This window comes from Mytilus californianus, unplaced genomic scaffold, assembly GCF_021869535.1.
Source record: "Mytilus californianus isolate M0D057914Y unplaced genomic scaffold, xbMytCali1.0.p SCAF_12, whole genome shotgun sequence".
In the NCBI taxonomy this organism is placed as follows: Eukaryota; Metazoa; Mollusca; class Bivalvia; order Mytilida; family Mytilidae; genus Mytilus; species Mytilus californianus.
Genome location: NW_026262604.1, coordinates 19497315 through 19509540, shown reverse-complemented (window position 1 = coordinate 19509540; position 12226 = coordinate 19497315).

Genomic DNA, 12226 nt, shown 5'->3' with positions numbered 1-12226 from the left:
AAACACTGAAGTCGCTCTCAACAGTGAACAAACCCACTCTTTTTGAAATAAGTTCCCCCTCGTATGTGACGTCTGCTACTCCTGTTACACCTGCATTCAATCCAACTTTCAACAAATGAGCTTGGATATTCCTCTGGCAGTCCTTTTATCTTGATAAAGTTGTATGTGAAGGGTGCAGTGATGATATTCCACACTTTGTTGAGGCAAAAAATCCAATTGAGCAGGAGCCCATGGGGGCTGCCATTGTTGAAATCTATTGCATTGTGGGTAATGGGAGATAACTCTAACCTATATTTTAGCATTGTCCAGTCTTTTTGTAAGGACAATATGTGTACTAATGAGACAAAAACACTCAGAAACAGTTATTGTTTTAATAACATATGACACTTTTTTTTCTTAATTTGTAAAGATATTAAGGTTTCCTATTTGTTTTCTCAAGTATTTCTTCAATGAAAAATATATATTTCAGTACTTTTATAGTACATTATTAAAGGCATTAGGGCACAATCTGACATGCTAAAATAGACAAATTATAATATATACCACTTTTTTAACTATGTCAGCTGAAAGTAGTTGAGAATAACTGTTTATATACAAATAATGCATCAGATTGACCAAATTCATGTTCCTAAAATTATGTGGTATCTGCCTGATTCTTAGGCGGACTACTACTTAACATGTTGAAATGTGAAGGTAAATTTAAAGATATTCAGGTATTAAAATTTGTTTGCTTATCTAATAATTTTACATTTGAAATTTTTAATATCAATTACATCCTTTTAACATGTTTAAGAGCTAATATTTTTATTTGGCTATATATTCAGGGTTTTTCGTTAAAATTGTCAAATAGTTATTCAAATTGTCAGTTTTATACTACCCATTGTAACAATGCGTCATATCATCATTGATCATAAGAAAATGTCTCGTATTAAACTTTACGAATTATTTTGTGAACATAATGATTACCTCCTGATATGTACAACCAAAATCGTATCTAGTTTCATTACCAAGGGTAAAGTATTTCTGAACAAAACAGATCTGAAAAATGACCAAAAAAAAACAATCGCTAAATATAAGTTTATTAAAGAAGGGAATCAATCCCACAACTTCCAAATACGTCATTGAAATCAGCTAATGAATTATTTTGTCTTCCAATGTTCCGGCTTAACTTAAATAGGTATTTTAATTTGTAAACTTTTAAAAACTTCGCGGTTATCCTAAGTGACAAAAGGTGGTTTCGATTGTTTTGATCCTGAATTACAAAAGTACTCCAATTTTTCACGTTTTTCAATTGTTTGCATATTTTATAAAACAGCATTCCTAAGTCATTATCTAGTCACTTGAGTTCAGAAAGGTAACTTGTTTTTTGAAATGAATATATTTAATCTAAATGTCACTCTTTATTTATTTTGTAATAAATAAGATAACATCCAAAACCTTACCTAAAAGACAGATATTATTAAGACAAAGGGGAAAATATCTTTTAGGTAAAACCGTTGCTCATATTTATAATGTTATTACTATATCTGAAGGTGAGGATTTTTAAACAGTGTTTGCAAGTTTGTAATACAGGCTTGAAGTTTGATCCCCCTGGAAATATCTGTGACACAATAAAAATAAATACTAATTACTATCTAATAGTCTTATCTATAAAGGTCATCTAAATGTTGCTTTCTGAAAGAGTCATAATACGCTTTGTATTAGATTGTTGCTTTCAAGTATGTTTTCAGTTTTCAGTAAGTCAAATTTATCAACGATTTTTATGTATGGTTGGTAGACATAGCAATAAAAAGCATAAAATTCTACTTTTGAACAAACAAACATTTGTAACTTTCCTTCATCTGTTTTGGATGAAGTAAGGATGTTTACTGTTAAATTTTCTAATCTTTATTTATTTGTTTGTAAAATAGTTATAAATGTAATGAAAATGTGAACGTAAATCAACTTCTGATTTCACAACAATTTCCCATCAAGACCTGTTTTCCAAGTGTCGGCTTTTGGATAATTTACCGTTCAGGTTGCATGGTTAGTGAGAATGAATACACACTATACTCTTTAGTATAGTGTTGTTGTTCCTGTGGACCAAGATTCAAATAACATTAGATTTGTTTGTAAATCGTATTACTACGAGTGTCTTGTAAAATAATTAGGAATAAATTAGCACTCAGGTAATCCCACATACAAAAACATCATATGATAAGGATGAGATTTTGGCGAATCATTAGTCCTTCATGGCTTCAATGATCATTGCATTCAACAACAAATCGGAGGACTAACCTTGTATGTATTGGATACCTAAACTTCACAAAATCCGTACAAATAACGGTACATTGCCGGCTGATCTGCATGTTCCACTAAAGAATTGTCCATTAGATTGACAAAAATTCTGTCCGCAGTGAAAGAGGGTCTTCAGAAATACTGTGAAACTGTTTACTCGCGTAGTGGTATTAACCATATGTGAATTCTTAAATACTCTCGAGAACTTCTGGATAATTTTAAATCTTGGTCTTTTTCTGAAATTAGTTTTATCAAAACTTTTGATTTTTCAACCTTGTATACCACAATTCCCCATGTGAAATAGAAAAATCGTCTAAAAGGAATAATCCCGTTGCTTTTCAACATAAAAATGGTAGCATACGCTATACATTCATTACTTTGGGATACCATAAGGCATATTTTGTTTATAGTGAACAAAAGGGTAAAACATGCTACACAGAGAAACAAGTGATCAGTATGCTGGAGTTTTTTTATTGACAACATATTTGTTGAATTTGGAGGTAGACTTTTTCAACGTAATTGTCAACATTCCTATGGGAACCAACTGTGCGCCTCTCCTTGCCGACCTCTTCTCATTTTCATATGAATCGGAGTTCCTTCAGACACTTGTCAAAAACAAAAAGATCAAAGAAGCCAGGTTATTTACTTTCACTATCAGATTTATTGATGATGTTATTTCCCTTGACAATCCGAACTTTTCTGATTGGGTTCTATAAATATATCCCCCAGAACTAGAAATTAAAGAAACAACAGACACGGCTTCCTCTGCCTCATTTTTAGACTTATACCTCGAATTTGACATACACAGTCATCTCAGTACTAGAATCTATGACAAATGAGACGATTTAAATTTTATAATTATCAATTTTTCCCACCTTAGTTGCAATATACCAACTTATGGGATATACATTTCCCAACTTATTAGGTATTCAAGAGCTTGCAGCTCCTACTCAGACTTTGTAAAACGTCACCACTGTCTGAGCAGAAAGTTGATGAACCAGGAATATGTCAAAGAACGTCTCGTCCTTTTTCTAAAACAAAATTCATTGGAAGGTACCAATACCTTGTTGATAAATATTCCGTATCAACTTCACAAATAATACATGATGGTCTTGATGTATAAATTCTGCATACTGACGTTGTTTATCATCTTAATACCGTGTTATGGTATTCTTTTATTTGTCTTTATAAATATTATTTTTACTGTTAAGTCTGTTTTTTGTGATATTCATTTGACGTGACTCTGTACTTATGTATCCCGTCATACGTAGAACGACAAAATTATTTTATTTTATTAATATTACTTTTACTGTTAATTCTGTTTTTGTGATATCCATTTGACGTAACTCTGTATCATGTATCCCGTCATACTTTGAACGACAACATTATTTTATATCTACCTGTGTGATGTCAAATGCGCGATTCTACGCCAGTACTTAAAATCTTTCAAACCTTTATGGGTGGATTTTACATAGATAAATAATATCGTATAAGAAAAAAGCAAAATGAGGATTTTAAATTTTGTTGTATGCCTTTTGTTCTTCTTTGTAAAATTAATTTGTTTTTATAGTATTTAAGATGATAACACAATGTTGACTGCTGTACCCCTATTGTTGACATTTTTTCCTATTGTAATAAAATTGAGAATGGAAATGGGGAATGTGTCAAAGAGACAACAACCCGACCATAGAACAGACAACAGCAGAAGGTCACCAACAGGTCTTCAATGCAGCGAGAAATTCCCGCACCCGGAGGCGTCCTTCAGCTGGCCCCTAAACAAATATATATACTAGTTCAGTGATAATGAACGCCATACTAAACTCCAAATTGTACACAAGAAACTAAAATTATTTGTTTTGTTCACGCATCGTTGTCAATATAATGGAATTTGATGCGACTGTCATACAAGTGAGATGCTTAGCTAGCTATAAAACCAGGTTCAATCCATCATTTTCTACATAAGAAAATGTCTGTACCAAGTCAGGAATATGACAATTGTTATCCATTCGTTTGATGTGTTTGAGCTTTTGATTTTGGCGTTTGATTAGGGACTTTCCGTTTTGAATTTTCCTCGGAGTTCAGTATTTTTTTATTTTACTTTTTATACATCTTGTATAACATACTTGAACATTTATTTCTATCAGCGTCAGGAAAGTATGTATTATGATATTTTCAAATTCATAGCCTCTAACGTATAAGTAGCGTGTTGTGAGTAGAAATATAGGCCTATATTTAACATACTCTTTTGGAGAAAATCTGAAGATTCAACTGATTGAGTATGTCAAATAAGCCTTGAGAAAAAATATAATGACATATTCGGTAGAATTCTTGGCATAATATTTTGCCACATTTTATACAATATGTAAATTTTTTTATACAATTTCAAAATCATCCCAGTGGTAGATTTATAGAAGGTCAAAATGATTACAAAGTGTGTACATGTGTAGAACTAATAACTGTTTATAGAATTCTAATATATTATTACCTCATCTTTATTACAGCTCATAACATGTTGACATTTTTCGCCTTCTTTCAAACTGCTGCATGAATAACATACTCGTTCGCTGTCTAATAAACGAGAACCAATATGCTAGATCACATCCATTAATGTATAATGTTTTAACCGTAGTCAAGATTAGTATATACATTCCAGAATTAAATCAGGACATCACAATACAACATTTTATAGTTACTGTCGCCTAATCCATGCTTGACTGTATATGAAATCATATAAGAAAGGATTTTTGCAGACATCTATGGCATGGGATATATTTTAAACATATAAAAATTCCTACACGATATCTGCAACATATATAAAATATTTTCAATTTTCAATTTTCAACCATGTTAACTGTGTAATCTTGTTCATGTTTGGTGACCGTTTTGTTACTTTTTACTGAGTGGTCCGTATACAGCAACATTCATGATATGACGTTGTATTTGATGCCTTCAAACTATTTTTATATATTGTCACTGCTTGAATAGGTTTTAGTGGAATATAAATTTTTATACAAACTCCATTCCTCATATTCATTACTGTGTTCCATACAAGATAACTTGCTAACTAATATTTGACAAATTGTATTATTGTATTTAAGTTATAGTTTTTGTTTTTTTTATAATCAGTTTTTGGATAGGAAATAGCAGTCAGTACTCAATTCTTTCTTTCTTCTTAAATCCAATCACTTGGTGTAAACGTACAGGTTGAACGTACTTAAAATTTTTTCCCGTCTTTAAACATACACAATAAAAAGCTACTCATAAACAGAATGACAAAACCCGCTTATTTGTTTGTTTTTATAGTGATTGAGATTATAACACAATGTTGACTGTTGTACCCCTATTTTTGACATGTGTACTTATTATGTCTGTTTGTTTTGTTCACACATCGTAGTCAATATCATGGAATTTTATTGACTGTCATACACGTGAGATGTTTAGCTAGCTATAAAACCAGGTTTAACCTTTTTCTACATAAGAAAATGACTGTACCAAGTCATGAATATGACAGTTGTTATCCATTCGTTTGATGTGTTTGAACTTTTGATTTTGCTACTTGCCTAATAGGGACTTTCTGTTTAGAATTTTCCTCGGAGTTCGGTATTTTTGTTATTTGCCTTTTTACTAAAAGATTGCTTTTTAAACGTATTCCTTTCAATATATAACAGATGACCAGTCAATCTAAATTATGTGTATTTCATCAAAATCAAAGCATCATATTATGTTGATATCATTTTTACATATCTTTTTATACATAATACTAATGACAAACGGTTGTTACAAACGCCGATCTCGTGCGTATTAATTTATCTTTACTGAGAAAATGCATTCAAATATAAGTTGACATATAAGACGAAGAACCCGTTTTTACTTCTGTTCTGCATTTTTATTGTCCTTTTGAATTTCAAAAATAAATGTGTATCGACAGAAAAAACAAATCTTAAGTTCGAACAACATGACCCCCACCCCGCAAAAAAAAACCACACTCAACTAAACTCAAGTTTTACTAATCATGCTACATGTTAAGCTTTTCTAACACGGTATGTTATACTGACATGACAAAAAATACAAAAATCCTTGACAAGTCGCATTTGTTGATGTCATGAACAACATTAAGTATTTTGGAACGTAATAAAAAATTAGACCAGGTTTGCAATATATTCAATCGGAAGTGTTAAACTTTATAGATAAACAAAGCTTGCCCTATATTTCACTTATATCTAAAAAAAAAAAACAAATCATATTTACTTATACTATTCAGTAGCACCGACAGCAACACTAAACCATTAAGCATTAACCCAAATGCTGTGAAAACAAACACATTCATATTACAAAGGTTAGATAATGCATTCTTGCGTTGATTTGAAAAAAGTGTTACCAATGCAGTTGATGAGTGTATGTTATTGTATCGGTGGAGGTTTTGTTGCTAAGTCTTTAGATTACTATTTAGAGTTTTGTGTTTCGTCGTTTTTCGTATTTTGGCACGGTGTTGTCCGTTTTTCTTCGACTTATGCATTCTGAATTTCCAAGTGGTTTCTCGCACCTCTTTTTCACCTATGATTTCTGAAAAGTGTAATTTATGTTAAGATATTTTGTATGTGTTTTTTGTTTATGAGAATTGTGTTAGATCATTGTGATATAGGGTACACATACATGTAACCAGTGATATATAATTTGAAAAATGTATGCATGATTTTAATAGATTTGAGTAATTTACGTGTAAAATGCTTTAATCATGACCAGGAGAGAACAAAGCTTATAGTTTGATCAGACAAATAATCTTCGAATTCAATGTAACAAGTTTGGAAAGAAGAAACATGTTATTTCTGCCAATAGCTTGATCTTAAGTGTTAACGTTATCTTATATTAAAGACAATCCTTTATGTCTACATACTGTATAATGTTATCTTATTGTGTAATTTCTTCTAAGTTAAACATATGTTTTCTGTTTCGTGTTAGCATGTAATTAAAATTACAAAAGGATACATCACTTTGAAAGATATCATTGGAAAGTATGCCCTAGATAAATGCATATATATGGAAACTTATAAAACTTACAAGCTATCATACTGTGATGACACTTAAGAATACAAGACGTGAACTGATTGTCTACTTATCATAGGAATATGTACTTAATGATACCTATTGAACATAAATAGATAAAATCAAAAATGGAAATACGTAGGTTGTATAACATTGACTGTCGTAAGGATAATTAGGTCTTTCCACTTTTTCACGGAAAGATCTTTTGATTTTGTTCTGATAATTTTAGTTTTTCTTCTGGCAAATTATTTTTCTTGCGCTGTTTTGTCGTTTTGCTTAGATGTTTGGTACGTGGTTAATGATAATAGTGTATACGCTTTTGAAAATGATACCGCTTCATCGAACACTTTTCCTTGTAAGAGCTATCTCCCGAAACACTGTTTGGATACTGCATCTTCGCTTCCAGAAACTATATTAAACAAAAACTTCCCACACTCCTCGTTACATCCTCAGGATGGCGCAAATAATTTTGAACGATGCGATGCGGAGACTCCATAAGGGTAAATTCATTTTTTATTTTGACGCAAGTGAAAAATAATTTTGAATCGTAAACCATATGTTATAGAGACATAGGGTCTTTTGAATTGAGGTTCATGGTCCACCAAATAGAAAATGAAGTAAAGGTCATGTTCTATTTATTTACGTTTGCTTGTGGTTGCACGTAAATACCGTAGCAATCTATTTTTAATAACTTTGGCATTGACCTTTGAGGTATTGACGTCAATATTAGTGAGGATCTCTTTCGCTATATATAAGATCGTATATCTAAGATTGCAATATGCTGTATATTATTAAGCATATAAAACTGAATTTCTGGAGAAAAAAAACTGTGTTTTTGTAGAAGTACGACTTTGATCTTTGACGTTAGACTTCAAACTTAAAAGGAATCGTCTAGTTATTGTATGCTATAACTATAAATCGAAGTAAGGTTGTAGTCCCATATGTAGCGTTTGATAAAACATGGAAACTCCTTTCCTTCACAGATGTCAGTCTACTTTTATTTACTACGACCTTCACCTTTGACATAGTAATCGCAAAATCAACAGATATCTTTCTATCATAATCTGGGAAACAAAAATGAATGTTTTGGCAGGAGAACCATCACTTCTAACAACAACCTAACATATAAAAAATATGCACTGCTTCAATGTACCTATTCAAGAATGGCCTCATCTTGAAAACGAACGCTGAGCAATAGAGATTGAAAATGAGTCGAAATTTTAGTTATGATACAATGAAAACTCAATACAATTGTATCATACATTCAAGATAAAATTAGGATAAACTAAATAGAAATTTTGCATATATTCAAGATCTTGCGTCGACATTACTTGCTGTGATTCTTTAAAGTTAAATAATGGCCAAAAAAACAAAAACAAACAACAGATTGCTGTGGCAAAAAAAAATGTTCTGCATGTCTGTGTAAAGTAATAATTAAATTGCATGTACAGTATGGAGTTGTACAACAGTAAAATACAGTTAAGTATAAAGTAAATGCCGAGCTGTTATTCTTGACCTGTCAAAGTAAAAGTGTTGTTTCTGTAAATTAAGAAATTATATTTGATTCTGTATATGAAAGGAAATTTAAGAATAAACAGCAATGTTTTAAAACCAACTATGGAAAGGTATTTGAATATAGATAATGTGAAAGAAAATTGTCCGGTAAATGACATGGAAGATATGTTTTATAAATATACAAAAGAATAAGTGGTATGATTACCAATGAGACAACTCTCCACAAGAGACCAAATGACAAAAAAATTAACAACAATAGGTCACCGTACGGCTTTCGACAATGAGCAAAGCACAGGTGTTTTGTTGATACTAAGGAAAATGTATATTGCCTACAATTTTTACCAAAACTTATTGATTTTTATTAGGGTTAATCATAAACATTGTGATTAAAACATAAAAACAAACATGCGTTTACACCCATTATACATCATCAGTTAAAAATCTACCGAATCCTGAGTGCATTTTACAACAAAACCTTTGCTATGATCAGATTGGAACGACAACTTACATTCCCTGTGCTGATGCCTCAAGTAAACCCCTACTGTAATACAGAAGTTTAACACGAAAACACAATAAAGGTCTCTGGTTAGATACAAACATGGGATAGCATACGCTAGACTACGAGAATACTGTGAAATTTATATTTTTTTTTCTAAAGTTAGTATAGAGTTATTGTATGTATAATTGAGAAGATGTAGTATGAGTACCAATGAGAAAACTCTCCATCCAAGCAAAAAAAAGTTAACAATTATAATTCAAAGTACGGCCTTTAACACGGAGCCTTGGCTCACACCGAACAGCAAGCTATAAAGGGCCCTTAAATGACTAGTGTAAAACAATTCAAACATGAAAACCAACGGTCTAATCTATATAAAAAACGAGAATCGAGAAACACTTATATTTTAAAGGATATTTGTATTTCTGTTGTTTAGAAAAATATTTAATTTGAAACTCTGTCAGTGTGATGTTTATCTGTTAATATTTGCTAATGGAATTTTTGGCATTTTTAAGCATGTTTTTTTTGACTGCAGCTCATAAGTTGAATTTTATATTTATTCAACACCCACAAGTTTCTGGTACACAGTGGGCAATAATGTCCTACGCAAGAATGTTCTGAGCTGCTGATTTTTCCCCGATCGGTGCTTGCGGGTCATTAATTTTTTAATATGAAAAAAAAATGTATTATGTCAGATGAGGAAAGTTAAGGAACTTTCGTACATTTTCGAATTTTCTAGCAATGAGGACAATATGCGTATGTTCAGCAAGTGACCTCCATAAAACTATGATAAACATCCAATGCATGCGTTGTGCTCACAAAAATACAGCATCCAGCAAAAACAGAAACAAATTGATCTACTTTCTGGGAAAGATTATTTTACGGAAATGTTGGGCTAAAAGAAAAACACACAGTAATGATTATACTTTGGATGTCAGTAGGATATCAAAAGTGTTACCCTATACATATCACTAGTAAACGACTTTTAGTCTGAAACGGTCATTTTGATCTTGACATCATCTAAAAAGTCTAAACAATAAATAATTATGTCAATGTCAATCTTTCTGTCATTATTCAGATTAATTGACTGCGGTAAATTCGGTACTGTTCAGAGGTTTCGCTTGCAGTCAATTCAGTACTGTTCAGTAGCTTTTCATACAACTCAGCAAATTGATGATCTATACAGGTAAAGAAAAACTACTGAACAGTCTGAACATATACTGAACATCTCTTAATTGACCGCAAGCGAAAGGTTTAAACAGTACTGAATTTACCGCACTGGATAAAAACTAACAATGACGTAATCATTCATTGTTCAATCTTTTAAGTACTGTTCAGATCAAAATGACCGTTTCAGACTAAAATTTGTTTTTTTGTGTATACTAATGCATTTTTGTTTACTAGCAATAATTATTCACAGCAATGAAGGCAAACAATTAAATGCTGCTTAGTCAATATCCTATATCTCGTTTATCTAGCTAAAAGAATAATTTCGTGATGTATTCTATAACAGTTTTTATTCAGTCAAATGAATTTTAATGTCTTGCTTCAGCGTTAGCAATACGTGTCTTGCAGCTGAAATCAGGTTTTCATTGATAAATAAAAGGGATTACAATAAGATTGACTATGTGGTGGAAAGAAAGAGGTTTAAAACATATTCACACAGCATTAATGTCTACTACTGCATTTGATACACTGTATAATATCAACATCGCTCAATTGAAATTTTTTTTTTATTTCAAAGAGAGGCAAAAGATACCAAAATTGACATTCAAATTCATGAGTTGTAAATAAACTAACAACGCCAAGGAAAACATTAAAAGGCAAACAACAGTACGAAAAACACAACATAGAAAACTAAAGACAGAGCAACACGAACCCTACCAAAGACCAGGGGTGATCTCAGGTGATCTTGAAGGGTAATCAAAAGGACGAGGTTTGAAATTAAGGACACTTGAATGAAATTTTTAATTAGTTCTTTTAATCAACATTATACTTTTCGATATAGCAGCACTCCAAGACGCCCAAACCATTGTGCCTGTAAACCTGAATATGCTCTATTGAAGTCTGAATACATATTCCGACTATACCACCAAGCACTAGTAAATGTTACTGCCAGGTTATCACTGTACTTGTCATGGTCCCTGTCTTTATTTGTAAAAGTTTACCGTTAGCTTTGTAGTAATCATCAGCAGTGTCTATGCAGTCAACTACAAATAGTTTTAAAACTGATGTAACTAATCATAAAGGAATTATCAAATGGAATAGAAAAATCAGAAAGAGAGACAGAATAAGCTTATATAAACTCATCATAGATACAGGATTAAAATTGTGTACGCCAGACGAGCGTTCCGTCTAAAAAAGACTCATCAGTGACGCTCGAATAAAAAAAGTTTAAAAGGCACAATATAGTAAGAAATTGAAGGGAATTGAGTACCCAAAATTCCGAAAGGTTTTGCCAAATACAGCTAAGATAATCTTAAAGGATACGAAACTATAATATTACCTGCAGCAAAAACTTATGTATAAAGAGCTTACTGTATTATAATTGAGATATTATATGTAAAGCTTGTTCTTAACACTTTCTATTAACATTGTACTATGCTACAATACCGTGATTTCTTTTCAGAAAAAAACAGTACGTGTTAAGTATTTCATCTTTATCGTTATTAATATGTACTCTTATTTTTTCAAACCAAATTACTTTTACCCATATTGTTGTACCGCACAAAAGTAAAACATGTAAAAGGAGAATGGCTTGATTTCTTTTTCTGCAACTATTAGCATTCTTTTGGTCATAAAAGTAATACATACTATTTTTATACTTGTAGTTGTTTTCCCGTATTTGTGAAAACGAAAAGTTTTAGTTATGGATTTTAACTCACAATATCATTG